The 4,961-nt window shown below is 30.2% G+C and overlaps 1 long non-coding RNA gene across 1 annotated transcript; it reads right to left on the bottom strand.

Annotated features, from left to right (window-relative positions):
* Positions 1 to 2,909: 2,909 nt before the first annotated feature.
* Positions 2,910 to 4,540, bottom strand: LOC145032321 (uncharacterized). Its single transcript, XR_013677094.1, has 3 exons — positions 4,154 to 4,540; positions 3,946 to 4,079; positions 2,910 to 3,264 (listed from the first exon to the last, which is right to left on the bottom strand). It is a non-coding gene; the product is annotated as an uncharacterized LOC145032321 (long non-coding RNA).
* Between the last annotated feature and the right edge of the window lie 421 nt (positions 4,541 to 4,961).

The following is a 4,961-nucleotide window of genomic DNA, read 5'->3' as shown; positions in this document are numbered from 1 at the left end:
ACTTAGACACTAATCCAACAGATACTAATAGTGATTGTCAAAGAAAGAAATATGATAGGGGAAAGCCAAAAAGAAAAGAGATGAGAGAAGTAGGCTGAGGAGGATTAATGCACATGTCTTGAAGGATATATATATATATATATATATATATATATATATATATATATATATATATACAGAGAGAGAGTGAGAGAGAGATGGTGGGACCCTTTTATTAAATAAAAACATTTTGTTAAAAGTTTTGAAACCACATGGGTCATCCTTGAGGTTTTTTAAAATTAGAGACAAAACTTCAAATTTAATGAAATTAGAGGGACCATTTATGAAATTTTGTCTGTAAATTACTTATTTTGAAGCTTATACACTAACTTTTTAATATATACATAACTTATTGAGACTATATAAGTCCAAAATCACCTAAATAAAAGGAATGATTAATAGCAAGTTGGCAACCAAACCATATCATTCTAGTCTAGTTGGTAAATTAATCATTCTTTCGATATGAGGCTATAATAAGCTCACATGCATATAAATTTATTGTTGGACTCAAAATTAAAAGTATTATTTATTCAAACCAAATTTCAAACATGGGATCTCGAAGAATATTATTATAATTAAAAATGTATTAATTATAATATTTTTAATTAAAAAATATAAATTTCATTAATTATAGAAAATATTCTTAATAATCAATGCATATCATAATTAAATAATATTTTTCAAAATATTACCATTATTCTTTACAATTAAATTATCGCAAATCTATGAAAATTATGATACTTATTACGGTCTTCATGTTAAATTTGTATGCATTGGTACGCATTACTATTTTCTCAATAATACATGTACTATTGCTCTTTTACTGGTTTTATTAACTTTTATCATCGCATATTTCCTGTTTGGGACACTAATTAACTAATGTTCAAATCAAGCTTTGAAATGGGTCATAACAAATGTTCCGTTTTAAACAGAAAATCTCGTTCAAGACTACAAGTTTCCAACGTTTAGTTTAAACAAAACGCTCCAAATCCAAATGTTATTTCATGTAGCATTTAACAAAACGTTACTGCAAGCTACCCGCTATCAGTTAATTTTGTCGGACACCCCATAGTATATTACTTTTTGGTACAAAGAGTTAGGTGCAAAATTTTGCTTTTTTTTTTTTTGGAAAACAACAAACTAACATACTTTTAAATATCATGTATGTTTCCTAAAAGATTTGACGTCTCATTTGAAAAAATTATTTCTTACCGCTAGGCCAAATGCCAAGAGATTGAGAAAGAAACGAATTCATATTCCATCATTTTAATTCTCTTATTTTTAAGGAGAAAATGTGAGAAATCGATATTATCTAAGCCTCAATAATTAGGGAAAAGAAAAGCAGAGAATCCATGGCCACAACCTTTCTTAAACATCACGTGTTCAAATCCTTCCTCTTACTTTTCATCGGATTTGCTTCAATATTCCTACGATTTTGGCTACTACGCGGGTAATTACAAAGGGGCGACTCGATTAAGCAACAATCATCGATTCAATTCAGGAGATTGAAAAAATCATCGCTCAACATTCAATTTAGAAGGTAGACATTGTATGGTTTTGAAACTATATATATATATTTTTTGCTTCTTTCATCATTTGGCATAATAACTATGCACGATTCACTTGTAATTTTTTTTCTTTCATCGAATTAAATCTGCTTGGAGCCAACATCGATAATTAGATTGCATTTTTTTTCAAGGTTTTTTCCTTGTCACTTGTTTTTTTGGCATCGATTGAATACCAATCAGTTTTATCAAAATTAATGTACCATGTAAGCTCTTAACAATCACACCGGCCCATATTATAGTGAGGGAACGAGCCTTTTGTACATATCCCTAACACCTTATTCCTCCGTAGTTTAACTTAATGATATATAAAAAGAAAATGAGAAGATAATAAAAGAAATTGGTTTTCTCGAGTTTTATTAAATAAAAGAAATAGAAAGAAGTGGCGGGAAATTGAATGATCACTTTTTCTCATAACTTTCCTTCCGATTTGGAAGAATTTGAAAAAAAATAAGAAAATGATTAAGTTTCCTTCTAATTCTCTCTAACTCAAAAACATAAAAGAAAATTTTCTTTTCATTTCCTTTATCTTCTTCTCTCTCCTTACTTTTTTTTTCTTTTTCTCTTCTCTTGTTTTCTTTGTTTAAACTCGAAAACTAGGTGTAACTCTAAACTCGAATAGGAGGTGAAGTTATTTAAACCTTCATATTTGTTCATCTTTGTCTTTTATATTTTTTTTATTAACTACGAACCAGATAAAAAAATAGTGGTCCTATCCAAATACAGGTTTGATTGTTTTGTTTTTCGTAAATCTTAAATCTATCAAATCAATTAGGTTTTTATATTTTAATAGTAATATCTATTTTAATTTTTAACTTTTATATTTATTATAAACTAGTAGGGAATTACATGCGCCATTGGTGCTGGATTGGATCAGATTTAGCTAAACGGTGATAAATTTTTGTTTTGTATTTTGTTGATTTCACTTTAAAAATGGTAATGTGTTAGGTAGAGAATGATTTCCTTTTGTAAAATGAAATTGTGTTGTTATTTATTGCATATGGCCATAATCAGACTATATGGAAGAAAAAGCAAGGTATTTTCGTTTTGGTGTCTTAATATACCTTTGTTAGAAAAACAGTTTCCTATATAATAGCAATATCATTAAAAACACATATTAGCTACTAATAATACTATAAAGACGAATTATAATCAACCCATGGAACAGTTGCATACTTACAAATGGTTTCATTACTATCTTCTACACTTTATGTGCTTACGATCCGTGTGTGTTTGATTTTGTATGTGAAGTGGATGTTTACCAAAGCACTTCAAAGTTCAATCTTTGAAAACATAATTTAGAACTTGAAAAAAATAAGTATCCAATCTTTTCATTAAGACTTTTAACCATAAGTTTCACACATCTGAAAAGATATTTCTCGGTTGAATAAAAACCTATTGGAGGGTAAAAAAGGAAAGCTAACCACCAATATGTATCATTGGTCTGTTTGGTGTTTTTGGGAAGTCAAACATTCCAGCATAAGACCCTTTCTTTCTCTTCACCTAAATATTTATCATTTGTACATGGCATTACAAAAATTTACTAATAAACGAAAAAAAAAAGTTGTGTGTAAGAGATGATAAAACGCACTGCAACCCCAATAACTTGTCTCAGCTCATTATTGTCCCCACCTTCCCAGACAGGATCTCATAAGCTGACCTATAAATGAGTTTTGAAAAAAAAAACGTATTAAAATTAATAAACTTTGAAAAATCAAACTTATAATAGAAGTATTATGTTATTTCTTGCATATAACCCTTCAGTTATTTTCCTAAAAAATAAGATAAAGAAAAATAATTAAAGTCAATAATTTCATTTGCAAACCATCCATGGAATGAAAAACAATAGACACAATGAAAGCAAAGAAGGGCAATGGTCGGTTCAAATTGTTATAAATGAGCAGTAAGGTTTTTTTTTTTATATTAAGCAGAAATATTGTATATAATTTTATAACTAATATTATATCCAACTCAACCTTTGCAATACATATACTTCTTCATGAAGTTCCTATTTTGTCCTGTTCCTACCAATTTTAACACAGAAACTAAAGCATCAAGCTTCTCAGGTGTAAAGCTCCATTGTTTTATAAATTGCATTTCCTACATAAGTTTGTAAGATATATGTATACCTATTGTTAGGAAATATGTAGAGAAATTTTTAGATATGGTTTTGATAAGGTGATCATGGTTCATGCATATTACCTTCTTGAGGGCATATTAGTCTTCAAATAAATAAACATGTTATGATAAGAGAATGTAAACTTTGAAAGCTAAATTTGTAAATGGATGATAAATTTTAGTTGGGTGAGAAAGATGACAGAAATTGATAAGAATATTTTACCATTTATTGATTTCAAACCCAGATTTCAAATAGACATTTTATCAAACACCTGGTGTGTTTCCCCCGTTTCTTCAAATTTCTCTAATAATCATGAACACCCATTGTTGTTCCTGCTTTCTCATCCTGTCAAACACCTAAAAAAACGAAAAAAAAATTCCATGTTTTTTGAAAGCTAGAAAAGAAAGAAAATGAATAATCGAAAACCAACCTTAAATTGATTCCCAAAGATAGAACGATAACTGATAAGAGAATTAGTGGATGAAACGTGGAGCCGTTAAGCAAACAAGAAATCGATGACGCCGTCGGCACCCTAATCCAAAGAACCACCACAAAACCACTGGTCTCTGACTGCTGCTCATTCAACATTCGTCGACCACCAACAACAGCTCCAACGTCAGTTACAATCATGACCGTCGACCGTCGACCGTCTTCAATATCGGCGACGTATCATTTTCTTGGCATTTTTTGGTTAAGTGTTGACTTCTTTTAGACGGAAGGGGCATTGTACGATGGGCGTAATGTGTGTACGTGCAGTGTACTCACCTGACTTGGACAGGGGGTGGGAAGCACCTTCGTACATAGGGTGTACGATATGAATTAGCAAACCCTAATTTTTAAAGTTTAATACTATATAATCCCCATTATGAGGCTTAAGGCTACCCCCTAATTGGCCTCCTTCTTTCATCAACTGTGACATCCCTAAAATCTCAGTCAGGAAATACCGATTTCATTTATGCTTCTTTAAAATAATTTCAGAGTAAATCCTTTTGATTTAAAAGAGTTGCGGAATTTGTTCCCAAAACAAAATAAGATAAAATAATATTTATCAAAGCATTTCATCAAGAGATGCATTTTCATTATATAATTAAAACTCGGGATGTCATGTTCCGATACAGACCATAAAGCATAAACGATAACATTACAAGTCATTCAATAAATATATACATATACAGACTTGTAAACAAAACAACTTGATGATTCATCCATCTTATGCCCTCGCGCCATTTCCTGTAATG

This window comes from Lactuca saligna, chromosome 2 (genome assembly GCF_052625555.1).
Source record: "Lactuca saligna cultivar CGN05327 chromosome 2, ASM5262555v1, whole genome shotgun sequence".
Taxonomy (NCBI): Eukaryota; Viridiplantae; Streptophyta; class Magnoliopsida; order Asterales; family Asteraceae; genus Lactuca; species Lactuca saligna.
This window is presented reverse-complemented; position numbering and strand designations above follow the sequence as displayed.